A 15495-nucleotide genomic window follows, 5' to 3' on the forward strand; every position below is an offset into this window, starting at 1 on the left:
AATAATTTTACCATTGTATATTACAGACTTCTTTTCCCGGGCTGCTTTCAGGGTTGTCTCTTTGTCACTAAGACTTGTAAATTTTACTATTAGGTGATGGGGTGTGGACCTATTCTTATTGATTTTGAGGGGGGTTCTCTGAACCTCCTGGATTTTGATGCTTGTTCCCTTTGCCATATTAGGGAAATTCTCTCCAATATACCTTCTGCTCCCCTCTCTCTTTCTTCTTCTTCTGGAATCCCAATTATTCTAATGTTGTTTCACCTTATGGTGTCCCTCATCTCTCGAATTCTCCCCTCGTGGTCCAGTAGCTGTTTGTCCCACTTTGCTCAGCTTCTTTATTCTCTGTCATTTGGTCTTCTATATCACTAATTCTTACTTCTGCCTCATTTATCCTAGCAGTGAGAGCCTCCATTTTTGATTGCACCTCTTTAATAGCTTTTTTTATTTCAACTTGGTTAGATTTTAGTTCTTTTATTTCTCCAGAAAGGGCTTTGACATCTCCCGAGAGGGTTTCTCTAATATCTTCCATGCCTTTTTCGAGCCCGGCTAGAACCTTGAGAATCATCATTCTGAACTCTAGTTCTGACATATTACCAATGTCTGTATTGATTAGGTCCCTAGCCTTCAGTACTGCCTCTTGTTCTTTTCTTTGTGGTGAATTTTTCCGCTTTGTCATTTTGTCCAGATAAGAGTATATGAAGGAGCAAGTAAAATACTCAAAGGGTGGCAAAGACACCAGGAAAATATGCTTTAACCAAATCAGAAGAGATCCCAAATCGTGGGGTGGGAGGGAGAAAGGGTATAAAAAGAGGTTCAGAAAAAAAAAAAGAAACAATTAGAAAAAAGAAAACGAATAAAGAAAAAATATAAAAAAGAAAAAATATATATATATTAGATAAACTAGTTAAAAAACGTTAAAAAAGAAAAGGGTAAAAGTTAAAAAAAATTAGCAGAAGAAGAAAAAAAATTGAAAAAGAAAAAAAATTAAATTAACTGCAAGACTAAAGAATCATGGGGTAAAAGCCATGAGTTCCGTGCTTTGCTTTCTCTGCCTCTGGCATTCCGCTGCTCTCCTTGGTATTGAAACTGCACTCCTTGGTAGGTGATTTTGGTCCTGGCTGGATTTCTTGTTGATTATCTGGGGGAGGGGCCTGTTGTAGTGATTCTCAAGTGTCTTTGCCCCAGGCAGAATTGCATCACCCTTACCAGGGGCCAGGCTGAGTAATCAGCTCGGGTTTGCTTTCAGGAGCTTTTGTTCCCTAAGCACTTTCTGTAGAGTTCCAGAGGACGGGAATGAAAATGGCGGCCTCCCAGTCTCCGGCCCGGAGGATCCAAGAGCTTGGGGCCCCACTCCTCAGTGCGCCCTCAGAGAATAGCGCCCAATTACTCCCGTCTCCCTGGCCTCCAGCCGCGCTCTGAGCTCACCGAGCCTGTGACCAGTTCAAGGTAACCCCGAGCTGAGAGCTCACTCCTCAGCTCTGTCTCTGTAGCCAGCTTCCCTGTTCTAATACCTGCAAGCTCTGTGACACTCAGACACCCCCGATCCTTCTGTGACCCTGTGGGACCTGAGGCCACGCTGACTCCATGTGGGCTTCACCCCGGTTTAGCCTCTGGAGCGATGTCCCTCAGTGGAACAGACTTTTAAAAGTCCTGATTTAGTACTCCGTTGCTCCGCCACTTGCCAGGAATCAGCCCCCCCCACCCCCGCAGTCTATCTTCCCGTTGCTCTGGATTCACTTCTCCGCCAGTCCTACCTTTCAGAGAGTGGTTGATTTTCTGTTTCTAGAATTGCTATTCTTCTTCTCTTCAATCTCCCATTGGATTTGTAGGTGTTTGCAATCTTTAGATAAGCTATCTAGCTGATCTCCTGCTACCTGAAGTAGTCTCAGCCTGCTACTTCTCTCCCATCTGACTCCTCCTCCCTCACAATCTTAACCTTATTTTTTGTATAAATATAGCGGTTTTTTTTTCTTTAAAATTTTGGATACAATTTCTTCTAATAGACCAAAATATACCCTAAATCAAGTGCATGGTTTTGAACTAGTCTCTAGCTTGATCACATTCTTTCCTCTTTTCAACCAACTTCTTATCTTATCAATTCCATTTTTAGAATCTATTTTAATTTTCATCTTCACATTCATATTCCATCCCTTCATCATGTTTAACCCTTATTTTTGTGTATATACAAGTTTTTCTTTCTTTAAAATTTTAGGAGGTATTTTTTTCTAACAAATCAAAATACACCTGAAATCAAGTGTGCAGCTTTGTTCTCTTCACCAGCCTGATATATATTTTTTTTCCTTTTTCTCCCCCTATTCCCCCCCCCCCACCAGTTTTGGGTTTCTTCTGATTTGGTTAGTGTATATTTTTCTGGGGTTGTTGCTACCCTTTATTATTTTGTCTCTCATTCATCTATTCTTAACTGGATAAAATGACAAGGTGGGAAAACTCACTACAAAAAAAAGAACAAGAGGCAGTAGCAAGGGCTAGGGACCTTATCAATACAAACATTAGTAATATGTCAGAACCAGAGTTCAGAATAATGATTATCAAGGTGCTAGCTAGGCTCAAAAAAGCATAAAAGATATTAGAGAATCCCTTTCTGGAGAAATAAACAATAAAATAAAATAAAATCTAACCAAGTTGAAATCGAAAAAGCTATTAATGAGATGCAGTCAAAAATGGAGGCTCTTACTGCTAGGATAGATGAGACAGAGGAGAAAATTAGTGGTATGGAAGACCAAATAATGGATAATAATGAAGCTGAAAAAAAGAGATAAAAAACAACTACTGGATCATGAGGGGAGAATTCAAGAGATAAGTGATATCATAAGATGAAATAATATTAGAATAATTGGGATCCCAGAAGAAAAGGTATATTGTAGCAAATTACAGCAGATAATTTCCCTATTTGGTGAAGGGAAAAAGCATCAAAACCGAGGAGGTGCAGAGAAGCCCCCTCAAAATCACTAAAAATAGGACTACACCCTGTCATCTAATAGTAAAACTTACAAGTCTCAGCGGCGGGGCGCCTGGGTGGCTCAGTGGGTTAAGCCGCTGCCTTTGGCTCAGGTCATGATCTCAGGGTCCTGGGATCGAGTCCCGCATCGGGCTCTCTGCTCGGCAGGGAGCCTGCTTCACCCTCTCTCTCTCTGCCTGCCTCTCTGCCTACTTGTGATCTCTCTCTGTCAAATAAATAAATAAAATCTTAAAAAAATTATAAAAAAAAAAAAAACAAGTCTCAGCGGCAAAGAAAATTCTAAAGCAGCTCGGGACAAGAGGTTTATAACAGACAATGGTAGAAATACGAGATTGGCAGCAGACCTATCCACAGAGACCTGGCAGGTCAGAAAGGACTGGCATGATATATTCAGGGCACTAAATGAGAAAAAAAATGCAGCCAAGAATACTATATCCAGCTAGACTATCATGGAAAATAGAAGGAGAGATAAAAAGTTTCCAGGACAAATAAAAACTAAAAGAATTTGCAAACACCAAACCAGCCCTACAAGAAGTAGTGAAAGGAATCCTCTAAGCAAGAAGAGAGCGTAAAACTAACAGACCAGAAAGGAACAGAGACAATATACAGTAACAGTCACATTACAGGCAATACAATGACACTAAATTCATATCTTTCAATAGTTACCTGAATTTAAATGAGCTAAATGCCCCAATCAAAAGACACAGGGTATGGAATGGATTTAAAAAAAAAAAAAAAAAAAAAAAAAAGACCCATCAATATGCTATCTACAAGAAACTCATTTTAAACCCAAAGACACCTCAAGATTTAAAGTGGGGGGGGGAGTGGAAAACAATTTACCATGCTAATAGACAACAAAATAAAGCTAGAGGGGCAATCCTTATATCAAATAAGTAATATTTTAAGCCAAAGACTATAATAAGAGATGAGGAAAGACACTATATCATACTTAAATAGTTTATCCAACAAGAAGATTTAACAATTTTAAATATCTATGCCCCTAACATGGGAGCAGCCAATTATATAAACCAACTAATAACAAAATCAAAGAAACACATCAACAATAACACAGTAATAGTAGGGGACTTTAACACCCCCTTTATTGAAATGGACAGATCATCTAAGCAAAAGATCAGCAAGGAAATAGAGGCTTTAAATGACACACTGGACCAGATGGACATCACAGATATATGATACTTGGGAAAACCCAAAAGACTCCACTCCAAAACTGCTAGAACACATACAAGAATTCATTAAAGTGTCAAGATATAAAATCAATGCACAGAAATCAGTTGCATTTCTCTACACCAACAGCAAGACAGAAGAAAGAGAAATTAAGGAGTTGATCCCATTTACAATTGCACCCAAAACCATAAGATACCTAGGAATACACCTAACCAAAGAGGCAAAGAATCTGTACTCAGAAAACTATAAGATACACATGAAAGAAATGGAGAAAGACATAAAGAAATGGAAAAACATTCCATGCTCATGGATTGGAAGAACAAATATGAAAATGTCTATACTACCTAGAGCAAGCTACACATTTAAAGCAATCCCTATCAAAACACCATCAATTTTTTTCAAAGAAAGAGAACAAATAGTCCTAAAATTCATATGGAACCAGAAAAGACCCATAATAGTCAGAGTAATGTTGAAAAAAATAAAAAACACCACCAGGTCGTGGGTATTAGAGAGGGCACAGATTGCATGGCACATTGGGTATGGTGCAAAAACAATGAATACTGAAAATGCTGAAAAGAAATTAAAAAATGCTGTAAAGAAATTTTTTAAAAGTAAAAAAATAAATAAATGGAAGGAGAAAATTAAAAAAAAAAAAGTTGGTGGCATCCCAATTCCAGATTTCAAGCTCTATTACAAAGCTGTCATCATCAAGACACTATGATACTGACCCAAAAACACACACAGATCAGTGGAACAGAATAGAGAGCCCAGAAATAGTTTCTCAACTCCATGGTAAACTAATCTTCAACAAAGCAGGAAAGAATGTCCAATGGAAAAAAGACAGTCTCTTCAACACATGGTGTTGGGAAAATTGGACAGCCACATGCAGAAGAATGACACTGGATGATGTCCTTACTCCACACACAAAAATAGACTAAAAATAGATGAAAGCCTTCAATCTAAGACAGGACTTCATCAAAATCTTTGAGAACACAGGCAGCAACCTCTTTGACCTCAGCTGCAGCAACTTCTTCCTAGGAACATCGCCAAAGGCAAGGGAAGCAAGGGCAAAAATGAACTATTGGGACTTCATCAGGATTGAAAGCTTTTGCACAGCAAAGGAACAGTCAACAAAACCAAAAGACAACTGACAGAATGGGAGAAGATATTTGCAAACGACATATCAGATAAAGGGCTAGTATCCAAAATCTATAAAGAACTTATCAAGCTCAACACCCAAAGAACAAATAATCCAATCAAGAAATGGGTAGGGGGTACCTGGGTGGCTCAGTTTTTGGGCATCTGCCTTTGGCTCAGGTCATGATCCCAGGGTCTGGAATCAAGCCCTGCATCAGGCTCCCTGCTCAGTGGTGGGCCTGCTTCTCACTCTCCCATTCCCCTGCTTCTATTCCCTCTTGCTCTTGCTGTGTCTCTCTCTGTCAAATAAATAAATAAAATCTTTAATTTAAAAAAAAAAACAGACATAAGACATGAACCAACATTTTGACAAAGAAGACATCCAAATGGTCAACAGACACATGAAAAAGTGCTCAACATCACTGAGCATAGGGAAATACAAATCAAAACCACAGTGAAATAGCACCCCACACCAGTCAGAATGGCCAAAATTAACAAGTCAGGAAATGACAGATGTTGGCAAGGATGCAAAGAAAGGGGAATCCTCCTACACTATTGGTGGGAATGCAAGCTGGCGCAGCCACTCTGGAAAACAATATGGACGTTCCTCAAAAAGTTGAAAATGGGAATCCTGAGTGGCTCAGTGGATTAAGCCTTTGCCTTTGGCTCAGGTCATGATCTCGGGGTCCTGGGATCGAGCCCTGCATCAGGCTCCCTGCTCAGTGGGGAGCTTGTTTCTCCCTCTCTCTCTCTCTCTCTCTGCCTGCCTCTCTGCCTACTTATGATCGCTGTCAAATAAATATATAAAAAATTTTTTTTAAAGTTGAAAATAGAGCTACCCTACAACCCAGCAATCACACTACTGGGTATTTACCCTAAAGATACAAATGTAGCCATCTGAAGGGGCACATGCACCCAAATGTTTATAGAAGCAATGTCTGCAATAGCCAAACCATGGAAATTAGCTAGATGTCCATCAATAGATGAATGGATAAAGAAGAAGTGGTATATATATACAATGGAATACTATGCAGCCATCAAAAGAAATGAAATCTTGCCATTTGCAATGACATGGTTGGAACTAGAGGGTATTATGCTAAGTGAAATAGGTCAATCAGAGGAAGACAATTATATTATCTCTCTGATATGAGGAATTTGGGAAGTAGGGTGGAGGGGGTCATGGGGAGTAAGGAGGGGAAAAAATTAACAAGAGGGGATCAGGAGGAAGACAAACCATAAGACTCTTAATCTCACAAAACAAACTGAGAATTGCTGGGAGGTTAGGAGGATGGATAGGGTGGCTTGGTGATGGACATTGGGGAGGGTATGTGCTATGGTGAGTGCTATGAAATGTGTAAGCCTGATGATTCACAGACCTGTACCCTGAAGCAAATAATGCATTATATGTTAAAAAAAAAAAAGTGCAACAGCAAAGGCTAAGAAAGACATAGAATTTGAAGAGCTGCAAAAAAATCTTTTGATCATATGCTCCTATAAAGCATTAAAAAGTACAATAGGTTAAAAAAAGAAAAAGAATGAGGAAGAAATTATATTTGTGAGTTTCCTAATTTGCTTTTAATAAGCTGTTAATATCCACATAATAGGTATTAAATATTGTTATTGGCTTTTCATTTAGTTTACCTTGTTTGTGCATGGATTTAATTTGTCAAATATATCTCAGTGTTTCCTAATGTAAATTGATAAATGCCTGAAAATCTAGACTGTGGTCATTGGTATAAATTCTTTCGAAATAGATCTGAGATAGTAATAGATATGGTGTGGTAGCAGTTTAAACTGTACCCATGGGGCAAATAATACATTATATGTAATTTAAAGAAAAGCACTCCTTGACATAAGTGACCCAATTTTATTTCATCTTTCAGAACACCTATAGTTAACAGTAATACATTTTACACTTAAAACTTAAAAGGCTAGAATTCATGTTAAGTGTTCTTAACACAATAAAATATTTAAGAATACATATATACATTTTTTTTCAGTTAAAAAAGGAAACAAGTCTTCACAAATATGATTTTAAGGGAGTACCTTATTCTAAAGCTTGATACTAGTTAAGATTCTTCCACTTGATTACCAACCCATCATTCAACAGTAACTATTGTTATTGAAAGAATCACTCCTTTGAGATTTCACATTTTGTAACATCTAAAGGACATATTCATGCTTCACCAGTGAAAAGAACATCAGGATATCTAATATTTTTGTGAAAAAAAAAGAATAAGCCCAGAAAACAACACATTCATCATAATTACAAGACTAGTACTGTTATCATGAACAATAAGGACCTATCAACTGGGTGCTATTGTGATTTATAATAAGAAATATCTATTTGGTCTTCATCCAGTTAGACACACAGAGCTTCTAAAACCTCTGGGATTTCCTGAGTGATGGAAAAAATAAAGGTATCTTCTGTTATACTAATGAGGTGACTTGAGAAGCCATTTTGTAACCTAAGGATGGAGGCTGGCTGCCAGAGCAAGAAACCTTGTACAAAAGGTTAGAACTTACAGTCCTGGCCAACTCACATCTGGGAAGCAGAGAGGGGTGGAGACTGAGTTCAATCACCAATAGCCCGTGAGTTGATCAATCATGCCTATGTAATGAGGCTTCCATTAAAAAAACAAAAGAATGGGTTCAGAGAACTTCCAAGTTGGTGAACATGCAGAGGTGCCTTGAGAGTGGCACACTTAGGAGGGCATGAAGCTCTGTGCTCTTCCCCATATAACACACCCTATTCATCTCTTTTGTCTGGCTATTCCTGAATTATACTTTTTTATTAATAAACTGCTGAACTAGTAAATAAAATGTTTCTTTGAGCTCTGTAATCCACTCTAGCAAAGTAATCCAACCCAAGGAGAAGGTCAATGAACCTCAGATCTATAACTGGTCTGTCAGAATTACAGGTGACAATTTAGGCTTGCCATTGACCTCCGAAGTGGGTGGAGAGCGGTCTTGTAGGACTAAGCCCTGCACCTGTGGTATTGGACAACATCTCCAGGTAGATGGTATCAGAACTCAGTTGAAGTGTAAGATGCCCAATTGCTGTTGGAGAATTGCTTTATGTGGAAAACAATATACATCAGAATTGGTGTCAGAATTTTAAACTGGAAAAAAATAGCAAAATACATTCTTTTCAAGCACATATAAAACATTCTTTAGATTCAATCATGTGATAGACCACAAAACAAGTCTTAATAAATTTATGAAGATTGAAATTATGTCAAGCAACCTTTCCAACCATAATGGTATGAAAGTAGAAGTCAATTACAAGAAGAAAACTCAAAACTTTACAAATATGTGGAGATTAAATAAATCTACTGATCAGCCAATGGGCCAACAAAGAAAGAAATCAAAAGATAAATCAAAAAATAACTTGAGAAGCTAAAATGGAAATATAACATACCAAAACATGTGAGATAGAGCAAAAAGAGTTCAAAGAGTGAAATTTATAATGATAAACACCTATATTAACAAAAAAGATCTCATACAAACAACCTAACTTTATATTTCAAGGGACTAAAATGGGAACAAATGAAGCCCAAAGCTAATAGAAGGAAGGAAATAACAAAGATCAAAATGGAAATAAATAGAGACCACAAAGAAAATATCTATGAAACTAAGAGCTGTTTTTTTAAATAAAAACAAAATAAAGAAACTTTAGTGAGACTTAACAAGAAAAAAGAAGACACAAGTAAATAAAATTATAAATAAAAGAGAAGACCTTACAACTGATACCACATAATTACAAAATGATATCAGACAATACTATAAAAAATTATATGACAACAAATTAGACAACCTAGAAAAAAGGATAAATTCCTAGAAACATACAACCTACCAAGACTAAATCACGAAGAAATACAAAATCAGATCAATTACTAGTACAGAGAATGAATCATTGATCAAATCTTTCTGACAAAGAAAAGTCCAGCACCAAATGGCTTTACATGAATTCTACCAAACATTTAAAGAAGAATTAATACCAATCCTTCATAGAATCTTAAAAAAAAAAAAAGAGAGAAGAGAAGAAAATACTTTCAAACTTATTTTATGAGACCAGCATTTCTCTTATATCAAAGCCAGACAAAGGCACTACAAGTAAAGAAAATTGTAGACCAATGTCCTTAACAAACATAGATATAAAAATCCTCAACATAATATTAGCAAACTAAATTCAACAATACACTAAAAGGATAGTACACAATGATCAAGTGGAATTTATTCCAGGAATTTAAGGAATGGTTCAACATCCACAAATCAATCAATGTGATACACCACAAAATGAAGGATAAAATTCCATATAGATGCAGAAAAAGCAGTTGACATATTTCAGCACATTTTCATGATAAAAAGTATCAGCAAACTGGGTGCAGAGGAAACATCTCAATAGAATAGAGGCCGTATATGAAAAGTCTACAGATAACACTGTTCTCAGTAGCGAAAAGCTGAAATCTTTACTCTAAGATCAGGAATAAGACAAAGATGCCCATTCTTACCCTTCCTATCCAACATAGTATTGGAAGTCCTAGTCAGATAATTAGTCAAAGAAAATAAATAACTGGCTTCAAGATCAGAGAAGAAGTAAAACTATTTCTATTTGGATACATATTATATGTAGAAAACTCTCAAGACTCCGCAAAAAAATTGTTAAAAATAATAAAAAATTTAGGGGTACCTGGGTGGCTCAGTCAGTTAAGTGTCTGACTCTTGATTTCACCTCAGGTCATGATCTCAGGGTGATGCAATCGAGTGCCACATTGGGCTCCACACTCAGCACAGAGTTGCTTGAGGCTCTTTCTCTCTCTCCTTCTGTCCCCTCCTAAAATAAATAAATAAATCTTAAAAGAAATAACAAAGAATTTTAGTAAATGTGTAGTTTACAAAACCATTATACCAAAATCAGTTACATTTCTACACACTAATAGTGAACTCTCTGCAAAAGAAATTAAGAAAATAATATCATTTACAAAAGCATCAAAAAGACTAAAATATTTAAGAATAAGTTTAACCAAGAAAGTCAAGATCTATACACCAAAAACTGTAAGACATTAATGAAAAATACTGATAACAACACAAATAAATGAAGAGATATACCATGCTCAGGACAGTCTTTACAAAAATTCCAATGGCATTTTTCACAAAAATAAAACAAACAATCCTAAAATTTATATGAAACCACAAAAGACCCTGAGTATTCAAATCAATCTTTATATAGAAGAACAAAGTTGAAGGCATCACATTATCTGATTTTTTCAAACTATATTATAAAGCCATAGAAATCAACACAGTATGATATTGGCATAGAAGTTGACACAGAGATTAATGGAACAGAATAGAAAGTCCAGAAATGAACCCACACAAATATTGTCAACTAATTTATGACAAAGGAGCCAAGAATACACAATGCAGAAAGAATATTCTCTTCCAAAAATTGTGCTGGGAAAACTGAATTGCCACACGCAAAACAATGAAATTTGTCCCCTATCTTATGCCATACACAAAAATAAATTCAAAATAGGTTAAAGACTTGAACATAAGACCGGAAATCATAACTCCTAGAAGAAAATATAGGAGGGTAAGCTCTCTGACATTGGTCGTGGCAATGATTTTTTTTTTTTTTTTTTTGGATTTGAAACCAAAAGCAGAAGCAACAAAAAGCAGAAATAAGTAAGTGGGACTACACCAAATTAAAAAGCTTCTGAACTGCGAAGGAAAATGTCAACAAAATGAAAAGGCAATCTACTGAATGGGGGGAAAACATGCAAATCATGTATCTAATAAGGAGTTAATAACCAAAATATATAAAGACCTTACATAACTTTATAGGGGAAAAATCCAATTTAAAAAATAGGCAGAAGATGTGAATAGATATCTTTCAAGAAAAGGCACACAGATGGCCAACAGGTAAAGGTGTTCAGTATCATTAATTGTGAAGGAAATGCTAATCACAACCACAGTGAGGTATCACTCACACTTGTAGAACTGCTATTATCAAAAAGACAGGGACGCCTGGGTGGCTCAGTGGGTTAAGACTCTGCCTTTGGCTCAGGTCATGATCTCAGGGTCCTGGGATCGAGCCCCACATTCGGCTCTCTGCTCAGCAGGGAACCTGTTTCCCCCCTCTCTCTCTCTGCCTGCCTCTCTGTCTACTTGTGATCTCTCTCTCTCTCTCTGTGAAATAAATAAATAAAATCTTTAACAACAACAACAACAAAAAAGACAGATAACAACTGTTGGTGAGGATGTGGAGAAAAGGGAACCCTAATACACTGTTAGGAATGTTATAGTGCAGCTACTATGGAAGTTTCCTCAGTATGGAAGTTCTTCAAAAAATAAAAACAGAACTATCATATAATTCAACAATTCCACATTTTCATATTTATCTGAAGGAAACATAAACACTAAATAAAAATGTTAACAAGATGGGTGCCTGGGTGGTGCAGCAGCAAGTTAAGCACCTGACTCAGTTTTGGCTCAGGTCCTGATCTCAAGTTCATGTGACTGAGCTCTGCATCAGTCTCTGTGCTCAGTGCAGAGCCTGCTTAAGACTCTCCCACCCTCTCCCCTTGCCCCTCCCCCACCTCTGTCTCTCTCTCTCTCTCTCTCTCTCTCTCTCTCTCAAACAAATAAATCTTTTTTTAAAATGTTACAACCACTTTGAAACTGCCTGTCGAACATAAACTTGCATTTGATCAGACCATTGAGACGTAGGTATTTAAAAGAGAGAAATGAAACACCTGTCTACACCAAAATTTGTAGATCATTGTTCATAACAACTTTATTCACAATAACCAAGCCCAAAGACATTCAAAATGTCCATATATTATTGAATAAACAAATTGTGATATATTTAAGTTGTGGAGTATTTCTTGGTAAGACAAACTGACTACTGATATATGCAATAGTAAAAATGAATATAGAGGTGCCTGGGTGGCTCAGTGGGTTAAGCCTCTGCCTTCAGCTCAGGTCATGATCCCAGGGTCCTGGGATTGAGCCCTGCATTGGGCTCTCTGCTCAGTGGAGAGCCTGCTTCCCCCACCCCTCTCTCTCTCTCTCTGCCTGCCTCTCTGCCTATTTGTGATCTCTGTCTGTCAAATAAATAAATAAAATCTTTTAAAAAAAAGATAAATATATGTGGGAGGCCACGGTAAGGCTTGAGACAAGAACCAAACCAGGCCCTGACTTGTGCCTCCTTTATTTTTTTTTTAAAGATTTTTATTTATTTGACAGAGGTCACAAGTAGACAGAAAGAGAGGAGGAAGCAGGGGTACATTGGGGTACAGATGGCCCTTCTTTTCACTACATCTGTATCTTTGGGGTAAATACCCAGTAGTGCAATGGCAGGGTCATAGAGAAGTTCTATTTTTAATTTCTTGAGGAATCTCCACACTGTTCTCCAAAGAGGCTGCACCAACTTGCGTTTCCACCAACAATGTAAGAGGGTTCCCCTTTCTCCACATCCCCTCCAACACATGTTGTTTCCTGTCTTGCTAATTTTGGCCATTCTAACTGGTGTAAGGTGATATCTCAATGTGGTTTTAATTTGAATCTCCCTGATGGCATCAAATTTAATATAAAATGATGAAAAGCATATTGCCATTAGCTGGGATTAGAGGGTTTTAAATAGGAAGAGACATGAAGGAACTTTGTAGGGAAATGGAAATATTCATTGTATTTTCAGTGGTAGTAATAATTAGAGAGGTATATTTTCATAAAAATTCCTCAACTGAAATATTAAAAAATGGTCCATTTATTGTATGTAAATTTTACTGTAACAAAATCTGTAACCCAACCTGCACCCATGTTAATCCATAAATGAATGAAAGTAGTAATTACTTAAAGGAAAAGAAGATGTATGTTCATGACTTAGGTGTATGCACAAAGATACTCTTAAACACTTAATTTAAAGGAAGATATTAATTATTACTTAAAATAATGAATTAATAAAATGATTAATTAAAAATACAGTTAGAAATATATCAATATTATGAAGAAAGTTCAATTATATCAAATACCTGACAGTGTACAAAAAATATTATCACAATTTTTTTATCATTATAAAATTTTTTATAATGATAAAAAATATAAAAAGAAGCTAAAATGATTTAAGGTAATTGGAAACAGTATAATTACCCATACACTGATATTTTACAATGGTGAAACTTTGGAAGCAATATACATTTATGACAATGATAAATTTTGGTTTAAATTCTGATGTCATATTAATATAGTGTACTAAAATTAAATAGATTTTAAATGATGCATCTCAATAATAATTAAGATATAAGATTCACACACTTCTAAGGGTAAAATAACTGAGACAAATTGTATATCTCAATACAGAGGTATTTTTAATTTAATGTTCATGCATTTGTACTTACTATGTGACAAACATGCATATGTTTACAGGAAGGAAAGAATGAAAGGTATTCTCCAAAATATTACCTCTAATATTTCACAGTGATTTTTCTTTTGTTATATATCTAATCAAATGTTTTAACATGTAATTTGTTCATTCCATAACTATTCGAAAAAGCAGAGAGGGAGATCTATCATCTTTTAACTACCTTACACCGTAAGAATTTTAAAAAAAAAAAAAAACTGGACTAGTTTAAGAGTCAATGTTCTCCTACCAGTCTCTTAAATGACTCTGTTGCTTTTCCTGTCTCTAAAGGACATGTTCCCACTGCTACTGTGTTAAGTTTACTTTTATTTTTGTTTTTGTTTTTTTACCCTAAGGTCAAATGATACAAGATGATTACACAGATGACTCATTAGCGATTTTTGAACCTGGGTCACCAAGGACTCTTCTGTTTATTAATTTTGCTGCAGACATGGCAAATAAATATCAATCTTGGGAAACTGGAAAATTCTCTTCTCTCAGCAGAACAGTTCATAACATACACTCTTCCAGAGTGCGCTTGAACCTGTTTTTCTTCTCAATGGCTGAAAGTTTTTAAAAATACAAACAAAACAAAAACAAAAAAACCTATTTCTTAGGCTTGTGATGGCACTACAGCTATTGTGCGGGAATTGATACAATCACCTGAAGATAAAAACTGCAAGGAAATTATGTATATTCCTGAGAGCTGTTACTGCAGGAGTGGCCAGACTCAGCCAGTAGCGACCAGAAGTTTTGTTGCTAGTTTTCAACATTATACGCATCTTCAAGTTGTAGCTGTAAGAATAATTGTAGTTAACTTAATAGAAAGAAGCTATGATTAACTGCCAGAGTGTAAGTATTATGAATCCTGTCATTTCAGTTACATTTGTTATGAGACTGGGTCATATTCACCTATAGTAAGTGAATCTTTACTGATTGTATAAAATTTAGCAATGGAAGGGCACCATGGTGGCTCAGTCAGTCAAGCAACCAACTCTTGGGTTTGGCTCAGGTCATCATCTCAGAATCCAGGGATGGAGCCCTGCATCAGGCTGGGCTCCGTGCTGAGTGCAGGGTCTTCTTAGGATTCTCTCTCTCTCTTCCTTTCCCTCTGCCCCGCCCCCACCTCACACACATGCTCTGTCTCTCTAAAATAAATATTTTTTTAAAAAACTTAGCAATGTCAGTTCTAATCTGGGTATTAAACATCATTTTTAGAGCACTTTATTCTTGGATAGTGTATAATCTTATCAGAGATTAGTTTAAGCAACAATAAATAAGAGGTCACCTAAGAGCTGCATAATTTGAATTCCATGATGAAGTGATACATCTCACAAATTCAAATTCTGGGAACTAAAAACTATTAACCAGTGGCTGGCTGAGGATGTGCATGCCCAGCAAAACTGGAGACTGGAAACCGAGATTGGGTGGGGAAACACAGCACAGTGGAGGGAAGATTACTCCAGATAGATAATAAAATGATAAATGATAAATGATAGATAATAAAATGCAGGTTTCAGTATCTAGCATATAATAAAGCTTCAATAAATATACAAGTTAAATTATTAAAAAAAACAGGGGGAGAAATAGGATAAGAGTACAGAAAATTAAGAGTTTCATTTTGGACATTCATTTATGTCTGGAGTGCATTTGTTTATGTAACTGAAGTGCAATCATTTTTAGAAATTAGGAGTTCAAGAAAACACTCAAAGGGAGCATTGTTTTAAGAAGTAAAAAAGTATTAACACCTGGGACACATGAGTCATGCAGTCCATTAAGCATCTGCCTT

The sequence above is a fragment of the Lontra canadensis genome, unplaced genomic scaffold (genome assembly GCF_010015895.1).
Source record: "Lontra canadensis isolate GAN:19392208 unplaced genomic scaffold, GSC_riverotter_1.0 scaffold53, whole genome shotgun sequence".
In the NCBI taxonomy this organism is placed as follows: domain Eukaryota; kingdom Metazoa; phylum Chordata; class Mammalia; order Carnivora; family Mustelidae; genus Lontra; species Lontra canadensis.